Below are 19,448 nucleotides of genomic sequence, written 5' to 3' on the forward strand. Positions count from 1 at the left end.
AATCACTAGCTGTTCCAAGGTTGCTTCAGATAGTTTCTTAAGTACCCTAAGATGAATTTCATCAGGCCCTGCCAAGCTAAATACATCTCACTTATCTAAAAATTCTTTAACCTGATATTTTCCTACTCTGGGTTGTGTTCCTTCCCCCTTCTTTTAATATTAATTGGGTTAAGTACCTGGTTACCATTTTGGTGAAGACTGAAGCAAAGTAAGCATTAAATACCTCAGCCTTTTGTTGTTAACTGTTATTGGCTCTCCTTCCCTGCTAAGTAATGGGTCTATACTTCCTTTCATCTTTATTTTGCTCCTTATATATTTATAAAACCTCTTCTTATTGTCCTTTATGTCCCTTACTAGGTGTAACCATTTTTGTACCTTTGCCTTTCTGATGTTATCCCTGCATGCTTGTGCTATTGTTTTGTACTCCTCCTTAGCAATTTGTCCATGTTTCCACTTTTTGTAGGATTCCATTCCGATTTTCAGGTCATTTAAGACCTCCTAAGGCCTCTTACTATTCACTCTATCATTCCGTCACACTGGGATAGTTTGCTGTTGTGTCTTTAACATTCTCTCTTTGAGAATCTGCCAGCTCTCCTGAACTCCTTTATCCCTTAGATTTTTTCCCCATAGAACCTTACCTCCAGTTCTCTGCATTTGTTAGTCTGCTTTTTCTAAGCCCAATGTCCTTATTCTGCTGCTCTCCTTCCTTTCTTTAGAATCCCAAAATCTATCATTTCATTACCACTTTAACCTAAATTGCCTAATATATCTGTTTGGAAGGAACTGTTCTCCATCACCTTTAATCAGTCGCTGTCACAGGCATCTGCTTATGAGTGTCCTGTAGGGACCAGTTGCAATTGGGCCTGTCATGTTAACACAGTTGGAAAAAGGGGAGTACCCGTTCCCTTAGGACTCTAAGAGTGGTAGAAACACAGGGTTCCACCCAGAGAGGAATGAAGATAAGGAAACCTATCACCTGAAGGATGAACAAGTGAGGGACTGTGTCACGGGGTCACCCACCACACTTGCACCTCCTGCTGGGTGTTTTGGAAATTAGCTCAGTCCTAGTGGATGCACCTTTTGGTGGTGCTGGCTCTCCCATCCTCACCACCATTTGCAGACCCATTACAGCTCCTTTCTCTCAGCGTCTGCTTTGTGGCACAGCCCTCCAGCTGTGTCACCATCTGGTTGCCCCCTCCCCCCTTCTGGGGGGCTCCTCCAATAAGAGTCCAGCCACTACTCACAGTGCGTTGGCAGTCCACAGCCGGGCCGCTCCTTCAGCAGCTAGTCGGGGGAGGCCATGCCCGCCCACTACTCTGGGCCCGGCCCAGGGACCCTGCAAACTGCAGCTTCCTGCTGCCTCTTCCTTCCTGCTCACTGTCTCTATTCCCTGGGCCACTTTCCTCACAGCCTCAGTTCTTTCTGCTCCTGCCTCTGCATCTGTTTTCCAGCCTACTTAGATGGCCCAACCAGCGCAGTCATCTTTACTTGAGCAGGGCTGTCACACTTGGTAAATTTGCCTTTTGAAGAAACTCTGCATTGGTGACTTTATCTTCCCATTTGGTGTTGAGTATGTGGCATTTGTCACAAATGCACAAACTTCTTATTTGTCTGTAAATCTAAATAGGGACTAGCATTTTAAAAAGCAGTATTTCGATCTGCTGGTAAAATGTTTGCCTTGGTGTTGTATTTCTAGATACATCCTCCTGCTCAGTTTTTTTTTTTTTTTTTTTTTTTTTTTTAAGATTCACGAAGGCCTTGATCATGCAGCAAACTCCATGTAGGCAGACTCTGTACGCTTTGACCACAAGGGAAATTTCAGGACTGAGACTGAATTATTTTTGTAACTGTTCTCCTAGATTCCTGAATACACCTTTATCTACAGATGCTATTTGATTAAAATTAATATGCAAAGAAATATTTTTCTTTTATTTCCAGGATTTGGAGGGACACAAGCTCACAACTTCATTGTTAGTTTTTCAATTACACTTGAAATGCTACATGGATTGTTTATTTTGAGACACTTCCTTGTACCTTTCTTTCCTGTCAGACTTTATGGCTGATAGAAAGGGAGGTTGGACTTGGTATGCATGGTATTTGTCTAACCAGATACAGAGTACATATATTCACTGAACAACAAAAGATTTTAATCTTTTAAGAATGTATTTAGGTTTTTTATGTACTCACTTTTATTCCTTTGCATACCACCATTGAAAACAACAAGCAGTGGTGCAGTATTAAAAAAATGTAAACCTATTACACTAAAAAATTCAATTAAATAAGTTACATCTTGCTGGAGAGGAACCTCCATATAGTGGGGTTAAAAAGCTCTGCAGCACTTAATAGTCGAGTAATAAATGGGATAAAGGACAGGTGCTTGGGTAATTGTTACTACACTGCCTCACTAAACACGGGGCTCATAGAACCTATTACTTCAAAGGCAAAATGGCAGGAGTTTGTTAGGATCCTTTCCAGCTGGTCAATGGTTTCTTTATGTCTAACAGGTACATCTGAGAGAAATGCAAAAAAATTGACCACACTGCTTCAGAGTTGGCCTCAAGTGACACAGGAGTGACTCCAAAAGACAGCACAGGCATACGTTCATAACACGAATGACTTAGAGCCTGGTTTTAAGGCATATTGAGCACCAAAAACTCCAGATGCACATGCTCAACACCTCTGAAAATCAGACACCTATTTTGCTTGGATGGAGCAAACACTGGGGTATATTCTGCTTTCTGTTACTCTTCTGCAGCCCTGTTGATGTCAAGGGACTGCATAGATGTAAATGAGGATTTGACCTGGAGTGTTTTGAAGCAATTCAGCATTAAGGAATTGGCAGGTAACTGGATCAAAGAAGATTTGATATAGTCCTGTGAATTGTGTGTTAGAAGTATATCTGACTATATTATTATTAATTTTTTGTATTACCATGGTGCCTAGTCATGGTAAGGATCCCATTGTGCTAGGGTCTGTACAAACACAGAACAAAAAGATGGTCCCTTCCTCCAAAGAGTTTATAATCTAAATAGGTTAGACATAACTTTGATTTGCTTCTGTTATCTAATAACTCGATTCAAAACATATGAACAGGAACTGTGTATGTACAGTACTGGAACTAAATAGGCTAAGCTAAAGTATTCTGTAATATGTCAATCATGTTTGTCTTAACAAAGAAACAACCACAGCTGGAGTGTCACCTCCAACTCATGAAACTACTGTAAAAAGTTGCAGCACTGAACATAATACATCGCAAAGGGTAGAAGAAGTCATCCACAAAGGGTAACTGAGATAATGCAGGTGAACATCACCAAAGATCATCACCTTCACCTGTTCTGATGCATTTTTCTCTTCTATCCTTTTTTAACATTGGATAACGTGTTTTATTCCCTACTGGAGTTAAGACTACAAACTGGAGTTAAAAGAGAGATTTAGATTGTTCAGCCACTTGAAAATTCAGAAGCAACAATAGTTTCATTGGGTGACAAGGAGACTGAAGACTTCTTTCACTGAATATTGCACCAGTACAACATTTTCCCTTAAGACTTTTAAAATTCATCAGATATCAAAAAGAGATTTGTTACTTGAAAGTCATCTTTGTACATTATCTTTTCCAAACCATATAAGAGCTTCTTCTTATCAAATGGACTTGACTAACATAGGAAAATGAGAACTAACATACTGGCTCAGACCAGGGCAGTGTCCTGTCTCCAGCAATGGTGAGCACCAGCTGCTTTAGAGGAAGGTTTGAGAAACCCTGCAATCAGCAGTTATATAGTCCAAAAAAGTTATTTGGTCCAGAAGCCAAATCACAATTAGACCTCAGATTACTTGGCAATAATTATTTCTATTAGTGACTTGTCTGTACTGAAGATAATGGCATGGCATGGTACCTTGCTCACTTATTCTGATTTTTCATTTAGCTGTTTGTAAGAGAGTGGTAGTCTGTGGAACTCTGTTTAGGGAGGCAAGGTTCCTCTGAGTTGTCATGTTACTAGTTGTTTGAACCCTGTATGAAAATTAAGAGGGATTACAACTGACTCATACCAACAGGTAGATTCAATCAGATTCAACTAGGCTATAAGGGTCTGATCCAACTCTCACTGAAGTTGATGGGGGAGTCTTTCCAGTGACTTTAATGAAAGCAGGGTCACTCTCAAAGATAATGGTGACATTGGGGATATGTGAATTCCATGTCCTTGTGCAACCTAATTTAGGAGCTTTCATCCTGCCAAAGGCCTAGTTCAGGAAGTCTTCCAATCAAGAATTTGCTAGAGAGGTTAACGACTTTGTTCCAAGTGTCAAACTTTGAAATGGAAATTGTTGGAGAATCTGCAGGAAGTTGAGTTTTTCTGTGGCGATGGAGATCAGATGGCATTTACTCTTCATCATTTGATTCCTGTTTCTTTAGTTCCTGTGTTATTAGGCCTGGTTCTGAACATCTTAATTAGTCAAAACTCATATTGAATCAACAGACGTTTGACCTGAGTAAAGCACACAGGTTTGGGCCTGGAATTTGTCAATGGTGTGAATAAATTGATCTTGCTTTGTTACCCAGATGAATGTTGTTTGTATATAAAGGGTATAGCAAGAAGGGGTCGCAGCTTGATTTGATTTATCTCTATGGAATACTAGAAGACGGACAATGAAGGGATTAAAATGCGTAAATAAATCCTCCAAAATTTGTATCGGGGCGGCAAATTCAGTACTTTCAGAAGGTATTTATAATATGCTTAAAATAAAATAGATCTAAAAATAACAAGTATATGTTAAATGAAGCACTGGCTTAACTTAATGACACAAAAAGCATCTATATGGTTTATAGTTCTTGAACATATTCTCCTCCATTATTTACTTGAGTTTAGATTTCAGTTACCATACAACAACTGACATCAAATACTCATGAGGTGACAATCTATTATACCAGCTCTAACCCACCATCTTTAAGGTAGGTCACATCCCAGAGTGAACTAGCGTGAAGCAGTCACTTAAAAATGGGTGATAATTAGATCTGGGTGAAAACTACCAATTGTTTTGCTGGAAATATTTAACGGTTTGTTTGTTTGTTTGTTTGTTTTAAATCTAAAATTTCCCATAAATGTGCATTTTTATGGAGAAACTGGAAAATTTTCCATTTTTGAAAAGTATTTTTGGTAAAATAATTGTATTTTGAAAATCAGAACCTGAACATTCTCACAAAAAATCAAAGATTTTACAGAAAATATTTCCATTTGTTTTTTTTTCATTGAAAAACTACAATACTTTGACCAAAATGAAAATTTTCTGCAAAAATTTCATTTAGTTGAAAAGACACTTTTCTGTACTTTTGAAAAAAAAAAAATTAGCAGCTCTAGTGGTAAAACTTTCCTAACTCACTAGAGTGATGCTAGACTTAACATTTGTAAAATACCTGCAGAGCCTCAGACAAAAGGTGCCATAGCAATCCAAAGCAACAATAACAACTAGCTTTGTCAATTTCAGCTTACTCCTCCTTGACCCTATGCTCTTGATATTTCTGCCTCTTTCCACTGTTCCAAACACAAGGATCTTGAAATTGTTTCCCCATGATGTCCAATTGTTTCCAAACTTCAAGCATCACTACAGGTAGCAATGAAGCAGGAAGTCTGCAACAATACAACATAGGATAAACTATCTTAAGAGGGAAGAAGTGTTGAATATAAGTAAAGAGGGTGCTTCAGTAATGTGTCTGCTCAACCCATATAAGGCTACTAAAACTCTAGGAACCATTCAAAATTGGTATTCTGTGGTATAATATTCCTGGCTTGTCTTTGAAAGACCAGTGGTTTCACTTTACACCAGGGTCTATATTTCAAGCTGTTCTCTCCTGTCTGCCTCACAAGTGGAGACAGACAGAGCCATCTGTAATACACAGATTCTCTTTAGAGTATCATGTCCCCTAGAATCACTTCTAGAGAGGATAAGCTCTGTATCAATTCAGGAAAAATACTTGGGCATCATTGTTTACAGCTCAATAAAGATTGCTGTTCAATATGCAGCAGTGGTCAAAAAATTATACAAGAAATTAGACGTATAAGGAATGGGATAGAGAATAATATGTAAAATATTTGTCATTACATAAATCAATTGTTTGCTCTCACCTGTAATACTGTTTTCAGTTCTAGTCATCTCATCTCAAAAATAAAATAACAGAAACAGAGGTGTTTGAAAAAGGGTAACAAGATTGATTGTGGAAATAGAAAGACTCATAAGAAGATAGATTTAATAAATTGGGACTGGTTACCTTACAGAGAAAATGGACAAGATAAAAGTATGCAAAACAATGAAAGGTATAGAGAAGGTAGATCAGGAACTTCTAGTCAGTTTCCTAATACAAGAATGGGGCATCCAATGAAACTGAAAGGTTGCATACTCAGTATTTACTTATAAATACCTTTTCCAAATAAGAAGTGTTAGCCTGTGGAACTCATTGCCACAAGATAGTTAAGGTGCAAGAGTTTAACGGTGTTTTTAAAAGGATCAGACCTTTACATGGATAACAAGAATATCCAATTACAATAGCAAACATTAAAAATAAGAGTTTTAAGAATGGATAGAAATGTTCATTCTTCAGGGCATAAGCAACCTCTAACTGTTTGGAGTTAGGAAGAAACTTCCCTGTGGGCAGATTACCTCAGAACTGCCTACTGCCATTTTTCTTACACCTTTCTTTGATGTATCTGATACTGGCTGTGGTCTGGGACAAGTTACTGGATCCAGTAGGGCAGTTCTTACGTTGCTAAATATAATTAAATGAAACAGCATTATTACTGTTATATAGATCAGGAAACATGAACTAAAATGGGAATATACAGCAAACACTTTACTAAAACTGTCTAATATCTTCTTGCTTTTGAAAGTCTGTTTTAGAAAACATAAAGAATACAATTAATCTTATATGTGAGCTGAGCTCAATGCAGGGATCAAATGGTGGCAGAAATTTGGCTTTATGCCTCCCATATTTGAGGGCTGCCACAGACTGAAGATAAGGCAGACCTCTGGACTGGTCTATCGTGCACTCCAGATGCACAACCACTAGGAGCTGTCCCAGCTGTTGGAAATAGATGGAGCAAGCCAGCATCTGTCTAATCTGTTTGGGTGTGGGATACTGTAAGGACAAATGTCTTATGTGTACCTCTTTCCCAACAGGGACAAAAAAGCAGAGGGACTCCGGTCTTAAAGGTAATGTGTCCCTCTTCAGCGCCTGACCCTGACCATAAAAGGATGGAGAGTTCTTTGACAAGGAGTACACCTCCAGCTGCTCCAGCTCAAAATCAAAGCCAGGAGAAAAGATATGCTCCTCTTCTTTTCTTGCAGCCTCCTCAAAGCAGGGTAAGATATCTTCATCTCTGAGACTAGCAAACTATTTAGTTCTCATACTTCATCCCAAAAAAGGGACAAATCATCTAAAAAGTCCTCTGGTACCTTGTTGAAGTCTGGTTATAGACACCGACATATACTAGTAGTGTACATGTTGGCACCATCAGCTCCAGCTCCAGAGGGGCTGTGAAGACCAGTGCCTTCATCTTCTCTAGCAAATGCTACCCCGGCACTGCTAAGCCCTGTACCACTTGCACTATCTGAGAAGCACTTACCTCCCATACTGGTATAGTTCATGCCACAGACATTCTTTGCAGCAAAAGACCTATTATGCTTGATTCTCAATTACCGCACCATCCAGTACCAAGAGAAACAGCTACATCTGCAACAGCACCATTGAGACTGACTACCTCCCTCTGTTCTGTTGCCTCCACCTATTTTATTGGCATGCCCTGTAATATCTGTACCATCAGCACAAGCTGGACACCAGTCAGCTTTTTGCCCTCCACAGCTGCCTCCTTCAGGGCCAATAGAGCCAGATTTGACATTGGTACTACCAATGCAACAGCATGCATCATCAGTGTTGAGGTCTTCACTGACACCCATTGAAGCAGCTCCTCCATTCCTGAAGAGAGCTCCATCTCCTCCTCTTCAGATTCAGAGCATGACAGACCTATTTCTCCTGTGAGAGCTTTCAGGTCTCCTATAGGTCACACTTTAGGGACAAACTCACACTTGTGGTACAGAGCAAGAACACTACTCCTATAAGGATGTTCGTTTGGTGTGTACCACCACAGGCAGTACAGAGAATGTAATGTCCACCCTGGCCATACTGGGCGCCCTGGGCTGCTCCCAGATTCCAGATTCCAATCTGCAATGCTGTCTAGAGAACATCAACATCTCTAGCCTCTGTTCCTGTCAGGAAAGAACCCCTTCCAGTTCAATGACCTTCCCCAACTTTGGAACCAACTGAAAAAGAGGAATTCAGGGAGGAACCAACATATCTCCCCCCACTACCTATCTTCATCATTCCCTAATGATGCCCTTACACCACAGTCTTCTTTATCTCCTCATTAAGACTTTCAGGTCTTTCAAGATCTTATGATGAAAGTGGGTATGCAGGCAGAGGCTGTGAAGCCCAATCTGCACAAACTTTTAGACATTCTGTTGGCTCCAACCTCTAGAAGGGTTTCCCTTCCCATTAATGAGGTGCCTTTAGATCCAAGTAAAATCCTTTCACAGATCCTAGTTTCTATACTACCCACTGCCAAATCTGTGCACAGGAGATAGTCAAATTCCTGCTGGAGAACTTGATTTTTTTCACCCACTCCGATGGTAGTTATGGCAGCTAACAAATGCCGAAGGCAGTCTGATCCTAAGGCTACCCCGAAAAGATTAAAAAAACACAAGAGACTGAACCTACACGGAAGGAAGGGCTATACCATAGTGATCAAATGATGATATCAAATTATGAGGTATTGCTTTCCAAATGTGTTAATTAATTGGTCAGCAATTGCAAAATTTGTGGACAAATTGCCTGAAGAATACAAAGACCAGTTTATGGCAATAGTCTCCAAAGGACACCTCATAGCCCACATATCTCTTTAAGTGGCCATTGATGTGTAAGACATTGCTTCACATTCCATTACTATGGCCATTTCAATTAGATAACTTTTCTTGGATGCAGGCCTGAAACATACCTGAAGAGCTTCAAAATACAACCAAAGACCTTCCATTTGAACTGTTTTTACTGTTTTCACACACAAAAAATGATTAGGCCATGTGCACATTGAAGGACTCTTGTGTGACTCTCTGCTGTCTGGGAATTTACACCCCTATGACAAAAAGGAAACAGTTTAAAACCTCCAACTCACTACAGGACTTCCTTTTACCAAAGATCCCAGGATGTCTCTAAAAAATAGGTCTAAGAGTCCTAGACATCAGCTGTCAGATTTGTCTACTGCAGGCGCATCTCACCAAACTTCTACTACATCAAAACAATCATGTACTGTTTTCATAGAGGACAGCACACCAACCAGAACACATCTCCTATCTGAAACCCTCTTTTGAAAATGCCTCTCTCTCTCTTTTACGGTGCATGAATGGAGATTACATCATATAAGTGTGTGCTCAGAACTGTCAAGGAGGGATACATCATCCAGTTCACTTCCTTCCCTTTCCCCCACCCACCTACCCCATCTCTTGAGGCTGTTTTACGTCAGAAAGTGCAGTCTTTTTTAAACTGGGCACAACAAAGGAAGTTCCCTACCAACACAAGGCTTTTATTCCCATTAACTGATTCTTCCCCCAAAAAATGGTATACGGCCCATTTTGGATTTGAGAAAACAGGAAAGTTTCCTCAAGAAAATCAAATTCAAGATGATTACCCTTGCACCTATTATCATTTCCCTGGAGAATGGAGGTTGGTATGCGTCCCTCAGTTTAGAAGACACTTACTTTCACATGACAATGCATCCTGGCCACAGAAAGTATCTCTGACTCATAGTGGGGAACATTCACTACCAGCATACAGTGATCCCCTTTGGTCTTTTTTCAGCCTGCAGGTGTTCACTAAGTGTATGATAGTAATAGCGGCCATTTGTCATTCCAGCTTTCAAATATTTTCTTATCTGGACATTTGGCTAGTCTGAGGAACATCAAAGGATCACATCTCAAAGAGCATCTTCATCATCGGAGATCTGCTCTCTCCTCTGGGGTTAAAGTTAAATGCAGATAAATCAATATTACTACCAACACAACAAATAAAATTCATACGGGCAGATCTCCAGGCCATGTCAGCAATGGCTTATCTCCCAACAGATAGGTTTCAGTCCATACCCATCCTTTTCAAAAACCTCAGGTCTGATCTACGACAACTGTGTGTTCTTGCCTCCAGCTCTTGGGGCATATGGCCTTATGCATGTATGTGACTCAGCATTCCAGACTTTACTTGAGGTGTCTGAAGACCTGGCTTCTCTCAATGTACCATCCAAGCAGACACTCTCTGGACTCGTTTGTGTACCTGCATAAGTGCTTCAGTCCATGAATTGTGGATGGATCCCCAGAATGTCTTCAGAATGGCACCTTTCTTGCCACCAGAACCAACCTTGACTCTTGTAAGAGATTCTTCCACCAAGGGCTAGGGTGCTCATCTGGAATGTATTCAAGCTCAGGTGTTACCAACAGAGCAGGAGGCAATCCTGCATATACATTGGGGCTTCAAGCCTGCAAGACATTTACCACCATCAGAAACCAGGGTTTCAAGTTCTTACCAACAACACCATTGCTACGTTTCATCAGAAAAAAAGCAGAGAAGTATGAAGTTCAGCTTTGCCAAGAAGCAATTCCCTTGTGGAACTTCTGCAGAAGGAACAATATTTTGCTAAAGGCTTTTCATCTGCTGGGGTGAAAAATATTTATTGCAGAGTCTCTCAGCAGACACTTTGTATACCATCATGAAGGAGATTCTACAAGGGATTTTCCAGCAGTAGGAATAACTAATAATAGAACTCTTGTGACAAACCTGAACAGCAAATGCAGGAAATTCTTCTCCATGGCAGGTCGCAGCCTGGGCTCCATATTGGATGTTTTTCTTTTCTTTGTCAAGACATGTACTGCATACACTCCCTCCAATTCCTCTAATTCTTAGGGTAATCAGGAATCTGAAAAAAGACAACCATGAACCTCGTAGCATATGCCGCCCAAGGCAGAACTGGCATTCAAACCTGCATCAATTCTCAATTTGGCCAAGCTCTACCTCTGGTCAAGGATCTCTTGTCTTAGAACCAGGGCAAAGCAATGCATCCCAACCTGCAATCTCTATTCCTCAGGTCCTGGATGATCTCTGACAGAATAATACAGAAAAATCTGTTCTCAGGATGTCCAAGCCATTTTGATCAACAGCTGAAAGGACTCCACCAGAGCCAGTTATGTGGTGAAATGGGGAAAAAAAATTGGTCTGGGCTGAACTGCACAGAGCGCAGATGGATATTGGACTACCTATTACATTTGAAATCATCTGATCTTTCAATTAGTTCAGTGAAAGTCTAGTTAGCAGCCATTTCTGCACTATACCTGCCTGTGGATGGATTTGCAATCTTTTCACATCCCTTAGTAAATAGATTTCTAACAGGACTTAAACGTGCTTACCCTCCTATTTCTGATCCAATACCTCCATGGATCAGAATTTAGTATTGTCACAGTGAATGGGCCCCCCGCTTTGTATCTTTCACAACAGCATCCTTATCACTGCTATCAATTAAAACAGCATTTCAGTAGTGCAGGATACAGGTCCCTCTGTGGATAGCCCTAGCCTTCTGGAAATCCACTTTGGGTAAGCTCCACAGCTTTGTCTGTGAGAGGGCAAACCCTGCCTCATTGGGTGGTGTAGGAGAATCTCCACCAGGGGATCCTCACATAGGTTGTCTTCTCCTGAGCCACCAGTTTTTGCCTCAGGAGGGGATGATCTGGCCCTTTCTTTGAAACTCACTGTCTGAGCCAAAGACAAAACCCAAATGAGTAGAATGTAAAATATAGTCTTCCCTAGTTGCATTTAACTTCTAACTCTCCTTTCAGTTTATCCTACCATCTGACCACTTCCCCATTATACAAATCCCCTATTTACATAGAAAGTAAGCGGAGAGTCACATGAACTCCTGAAGCCACCTCTAAAACATCTTTGGATTTTATAGACAAGCTAACATTGAAGCAAAGGCATACATTATCCAGCAACCCAGTATAGAACCTTGTATTTTTAATATGACATAAAAACAATTAATTGACAATATTAATGAGCTAGAAGAAAATAGAATCAAAGAACCCCAGAGAAGGAGGGAAATTAGGTTGTTTAATATTTCAAATTAAATGTTTAAAATTGTAAAATAATTAATTTACAAATCATTCCTAAGGAATTTTTCTGTGTTACATCAAATGTTATATTTAATCAATAAAATACCACATTTTTATTTTTTGAAATGCATATTTTATTTTCACTAAGACAATTCAGATGGTGTGGTAATGTGCCTTTGCCCATTACACAGTTGCGGTGTGCATTAATCAACACTATTTCATGGTCTACCTGGCCTTGGCCTTATTGCTTAAATGCAGGTTTACTAGAGGATCTATAACAATAAGGAATCAAGCTGTGTCTCTGAAGCTGCCCTGCAATGGATAACATTATAGGCAGGGGACATCTTTGTGTGTGTGCAGTTGCTTTTAGTGTTGTAAAAAAAAATCAAAAAATCAGTAGTGTATAAAATCTAAAATAAATGAATGTATAGAATTATGCAATGCCATAAAGCTTCCTGCAGTGAATATAATGCAAAAGTCATGTAAACAGTGCCATCTAATGCTTTGTTTGAAATTAGCATGCACAAGTTTTCATGAAGCTGATGTGTGGAACATGAGTTGTTCATGTCATTGTAGAGTACATATCTGATAATTATTAAAGACATCTATATTATATTACATTTATTGATGGAATCCTGCACTGTCACAATTAAAGGCAGAGATGCTTCCGTTTTAAACATATTTTTCAAAAGTATATAGCACCAGAAAATGTTTTTGTTAAGGCTTGAACTTGGCTTACACGTGGCATACAATTTTCTAAAAAAAAACTACTGCAGAATTTGAGCTATAGAAATAAAAATTGGAAAATGACAGGTAAATATGTGGATAGAATGGAAGAAAGGAGGAGGTAGGACCAAAGCAGGAAAGCAGGGAACACTGAAGCAGTTAAGAGTCCTGTATCACACCATTAGTTAATTATGAAAACTAAAACACAAACATGTAATAATATAGAAAAGCTATTTACAGATCCCCTGCCTCCCTCACTTTCCTCATTTCTTTCTCCACCCCCACCATACAAACAATTTTTTCTCCATTCTTCCTATTTGAATTATTTTCCACTATTGGATCAATATGTTCAGGAAAATAACCCTCATGAAATTTGATACAGAATGATAACCTTCAAGTAATTTGAAACCACCTTATTGCATTTAATAGGGAAATATCCTTCCTATAGAATTCTATAGAATGAAAAAAATAGTTAAATGTTATAGGACTTTTTCAATAAGGAGAAAAAAACTCTAGTGACAATGAAAACTAAAGATGCTCATTGCAATAAAATTCTAGGTTATGTTGTATGCTGCTGTAAATAAAAGCCTTAGCCACAGGCTCATGGTCTTTAACCTAAGTGTGGTATATGCAGCATTAATGAACCCCATAAAATAGTCCTGAGTGTCTAATTGCTAAAACTCCATATTTTAACCTGTGCTATTCAAGTAATTCAGAGAGTCTCCAAACAATGATCTCTGTTCCATGTTACTAGTATCTATGTTGCAATACTTAAAGGAAATGAGACAACATTTAATCAACTGTAATTCTGGATCACCTTGCTTTTGTGGGTTTAAGTTGTACGTGTATTGTAAGACAAAATTCTGTCCTTAGATCTGCATTACAGATCTCTATTCCAGTATTCTGCTCTCTTTACACCTGCAAAACTCCCACTGCTGTCAATTGAAGAGCCACGCTTATATAGAAAGCAAAATGTCAGATTTGGCTCAAGATCCACCATGTGGATCTGACAGTAAAATTTTGCTCTTGCTGCTACATTTGTAAAGAATTGTGGGTAATTTAACTGCGCAAGTCCCATTATCACCAATTTCAGCCAAACAAATTAATCAATTTGCTCCAATTTAAAAAGGTAGGCATTCAGCTATTACTAACTATAGCTGGCATGTGACTTGATTATTGACAGTTATAGATCGAGATACATGCTCAGAAGCAAAAAAAATCAAAGAGTAAAGCTTCACAATGTTGCTTAAACAAACAACACATAATTTAAAGTGAATCAGTCAACTAATTAATAGATCAATAAATAATTTTAATAGCTCATAAAACTAAAGTCACACACTTTGCTTCTATAGGCTGAGTTCATTGCACACACTAGCTCCTTGTGTCCCCCTATTGCCTGGCAAAGGGTGCACATAGGGTTGCCAGGTGTCTGGTTTTTGACCAGAAAGTCCAGTCGAAAAGGGGACCTGGCAGTGTCCAGTCCGATTTACCAAAAGTCCAGTTACCTAGTTGTGGGTAGTGGTGTTCCTCAGCTTTTCATACCTGGCTGCAGCATCTGGAATATTAGCTCCGAGTCCCTGCTCCTCGGTGGGCCCCCACATGCAGGGACATCTTGGGAAGGGTTGGGGAGGCTCAGAACTAAGATTCCAAGCACTCTGGCCAGATGTCAGAGAGGGGTCCTACAATTAAAACCTGCACTGGGGCCAATCTTTCTCTCCCTCTGTTACTGCCTCCATTCTCCTCCATAAGCTCTCCCATCCTCCACCCCGTTCTACAGGGCAGGGACTCTTGCCTTCCCCCACATCACAGAGACTCTGTGTGCCCGCAACACCCTCTTCCTCCCTTGCCTGACATGAAGAGACACCAGTTTATGAAATCATACAGACTGGCATTCCCATACTTTTGCAACAAATATTAAATATACATTCTCCTTTAGAAATAGAAAATGCAGCAGATAAATGTTTCACCCTGTATGCTTGAGTTATGTTTTCCTTTACAAAATAGCCATAAGCTAATACAGTCCTGAATGTCTTAATTAATACTGCCATCTAATGCCCAGTGGAGAAACTCAAAATTTTATTAGGAATATATTCACAGTCTCCCAAACTCTCTTGACAGAGAAGGGACCATTTAGTCTTTTATCAGACTCAGTCACTTCCGTGCAGATCTTCAGTGAAGTGTTCAAGGAGTTAGCTACAAACTATCTATTAGCATTAAAATCTAGTTTCATGGAATGTACTTAGATTTTATGGAGAGTGGCAGAGTTACTTCAAATGTTGATTTACATTCTGTCCATAACAGTCTATAGAAACAAGCTGAACATAATCTGAATGGAAATAAAACCTCTGTAACTGTGAGAGAGATGCAATTGTGTATACCCTAATGTCTCTTATCAGGTTGGATTTCCCTGTAGATCCATCTCTCCCAACTGCTTCCACTTGGATAATTGTGAAGGTTTTGTTTTACAAAACATCAAAAACAAAAAAAATAAAGATTATGGACATATGGAGTTGAATCTCCCCCTATTTCCGTAGATTTCAAGGGGGTTACACCAGGAATGTCTCAATCTACTAAATTATTGAAACCACATTTATTTATTTTAGAAGAGTTCTTAATGTGCTAGGTTAAGGGTTTTCAAAGTTTTTCATACTGTGGACCATATCTTAACACTTCCTCTCCTATCCATGATGACTTCATTCATGGCCACTGTTAGCATACTGGACTAGAAGGACCACTGGTCTAATACCGTATCACAGTTCCTATGTTTCTGTCATATAGCATCCCTGTGGTAACTACAGCAATTATTTATATGCAAAAGTAATATTCTAAAAGTATTTACATTTTTTTATAAAATCTATCTTTAATTACAAAGGTTTTGTCTTTTTTATAAAGAATATCACATTTCCTACTTTTGTTCTTTATCTCACTTTTCCCCGCCCATTTAGTCTTGGCCTTCTCTTATTCTTTCACCTTTCTCTTACCTTCATTTCTAGCTCAGCATGTCCAAAACTGAATTCATTATCTTTCCTCCAAAGCCATCCCCCTCTAAGATGGGTTCTTTGTTAGAGTTGACACCACCTCGGTCTTTCTGTCACTCTATTCCATAACTTGGTGGCCATCTTCAACTCATTACTCTCTGAAACAAGAGCTTGAATATCTTTAAGTGGGGCTCATTGAAAAACTAGAAGGACTCATGCCATGGGGTTCTCAAACAGTATCAATTGCCAAACTCAAGATCCCAGAGAAAGTCAGAATTTACATAGACATGTGTCTCCCAAGCACCTCAGTCCTCTAAGAGTGATATATCTCACCCACAGATGCTGACAGTGACCACAGTGCAACCACAGCCTCCTCTAAGCTTGACCTCAGTGTTATCATTTACTAGCTGAGCTTGCACCAGAATCAATATTTCAGAAGGTTCTCCGCATTCATTGATCTTCAGTGACCCACAAATCTCAGTTTCAGCGTCTGTTCTGCAGCTGAGATATTCCACAATGCAATCCAATCATTTCCACAAGGCAACCATAACGTCAAAGACTTCCATATGTCAGAATGGCATCATTGGACATAACATGAGCCCCACAACAAAGCATTTAAAGCAGTTTTTGATAGACACTAGGAGATGAATCTCACTCAGAACCAAATTTAATGTGAGTTACATAAATCTCCATTAGCGTTTCTGGCTGTGTCTTTTCTGCAGCTGGAATAGCACAAGATCCTAACAAGATAGCAACCATTAAAAGCTTGTCAGTGCCACAGCATGCCAGTAAAATTCAGTCTCCTGGGAATGCTCAATTGTTCACACTCCACTCCTGATTACAGAATTCTGCCTCAGTCAGTGCATGAACTCCCTCAGAGTTCTGTCCCACAGACATGGGAAGATAAATATGAAAATACTTTCAACTAGCATCATGATCAGTTGACAAGTGACATTCTATAGTCCTATTCTTACCCAACTAAACAGTCAAAAGTGACTGTTGCGTCAAGCCCTGTTAGTCTTTGTACATTCCTCACACCGAAAGTTTCAGTGTCAGGCACTATCACATAGTTTCTACACCAGTTGAGCACCAATATCCACAGAACAGATATTTCCACTTAAAGAAAGAAAGAAGCTCTTTCATTGTCTGGAGCTGTCCCTACAATGAGCACTATTCACCATCAACACAGATCACAAACCTGTTGAACATACATTTAACACAATACCTAAGCTACCTGCATGCCTCAAATGGGGACATAATCCACTATAAGGGTAAAACCAGCCTGACAGACTACACGTCTCTCTACTGTCTGCTATAGGTACCAACCTTGGAATTACCACGCTGATAACACAGGGATATAAGCCATACATACAGCACTTAGCATAATTCTCCTGCCCAATCTTCAACTTTCACCCAAGCAAGATCAACCTCACCTCTCATACCAGATGCTAGAATGAACTCTATGAAACTATCCAGATACTTCAAAATAGATAGACAAACGCTAGAATCATCCTATAATATTTACGTAAGAACAGTCACCTACTACAAGGCACCAGATTGGTGATTCCAACATCACTACAACCAAGATCACAAGATTCCTTTCTCACAAAGAAAATCAAGGTCTTATTAAGACTAAAGAACTTCTTCACAAACAGTCTGATCTCCAGGCTTTGATGAGCAGGCTTAAGTCATGATTTCAACATGCATACTACATCAATCAGCAGTTCCTGCTAACAAAAATGTCTGACATGCCTAGTGGCCATGGCAGAAAGTCATTGATACCTGTAGACTGTTTCCCTCTAGGGATAATCCTGCCTGGGTAAAGTTTGCTTCACCATCATCAGCCTACAAGATTATCCCCTGCTTGACAACAAATGCCTCTTACCTTTTGAAATAGCATTGGAAATCACATCCAACAATAAGACCATTTTCTATCTACAAGTTTTCAAAATGTACATGTATCTGGGTTTCCACAGGAAACAGAAAGGAAATAGATCACATCATTCAGCCTGTTCTGATACAGCCACCTATGTCAAAAGCATTTTAATCACTAGACAGAGAAATGGGCATTTCATTATAAAACCCATTTCTGCAGCTATACCTACAAAAATGAATACAACACTTAAAAAAAAGTTAGTAGACTCTAGTAATGTCTAGCCTGAGGGTCAATTAGGAATTGTTAATATATAATACAAAACAAACCTCTCCTCCCAATCAAATTAACATGAGGGGTACCTCTCTTCACCCTGGTCATTTAGTGAATATGCTGTCTTTTAAGGCTGTAAGCATTTGGGGTACTGTTTTTTCGTCTGTGGCTATAGAACACAAAGCACATTTTGGATGCCATTGTGCTCCAAATAATATTAATATTCAAAACACAGTACGTAGCCATTTGTGGCCGAGCTCACCACAGAAGACCGTGTATAAGAAGCATCTTCTTTTAATAAAGAAGATTATTAATTTATTTTAGGAGAAACACCACAGAGACAAGTCAATTCAAAAGACTCTCAGATCTTGGGGCTGCTCAGTGAAAACAAAAATTCACAACAAAATTAAAAAGTCCAAAAGCGTACATACAGTTTTGACTATTCTTCAGGGCTTGTAGAGCTGTTTTCTCCAGAAACATCACCCACCTCCACTTTCTGATGGCTGGGTATAATTGCCTAGCTTTCTTCTCCTTGAGCTCTTGGAGGAAACTTGTTTCCCACTTTCAAGACAGCCAATGCCTTCTTTTGATATGGAAACACTTGTTATGTTACACTCTATTCTGGCCTCACTTTTGTGTATTAAGGCCCAGATGAAGTGAGTCTACTTATGTAGGATGAAACCTTGGCACTATTGAAGTCAGCAGGAGTTTTGCCATTAACTTCAATGGAACCTAGGTTTCACCCTGAGATTCTGAACTCATGTGATGCTTAACTGTGGAAAATTCTCTGTAACTCAAAGGCCCTGATTCTCCTCTCATTCATGTTTGTGTAAATCAAGAATAAATCCTATGCAGTCAATGGAGTTATACTGGAGTGGACAGTCAGACTTGGAGCCTGTTGGAGTAGAGTGCAACAGAAGTGCAGACTCTGTCCCTGCGCATATGCTGGCTGAGGGAATAGTAAAAGACTTACACCAAGAAATGTTTGCAGCAGTTATGTGAGTCAGCAAGCCCACACTGTTATTTTGCCATTTAATATCCGCCTCTCTTCATACTTTAGGACAGTGTGTATTATAACTAAATATTGCAAAAGCTCATTTATTAAACCTATATCAGCATCCACTCATTACTCTTATAAGCTGAAAATAACTAATTCTTTGTTTCCAAAGCTTCCTGACTGTTCATGATAAGATAGGGCTTCTTTCTTTGTAATACTGACAATTTCCTTAGAAATTCAGTCCTTATGCCCATCACTGGATTTGTAAGCTACATATTTGCTGCCAGTACAGCTGCATGTTATGAGAAAGTTATCTTCCCTAATTCATGGAGCTATGGAATGGAAAGGAGATGTGTTTTCCAAACAGTCCTGCCTCTGTGTACTGGGCCAAAATAATTCCTGGTGTAACTCCTAT

Source organism: Lepidochelys kempii, chromosome 1 (assembly GCF_965140285.1).
Source record: "Lepidochelys kempii isolate rLepKem1 chromosome 1, rLepKem1.hap1, whole genome shotgun sequence".
NCBI lineage: Eukaryota > Metazoa > Chordata > Testudines > Cheloniidae > Lepidochelys > Lepidochelys kempii.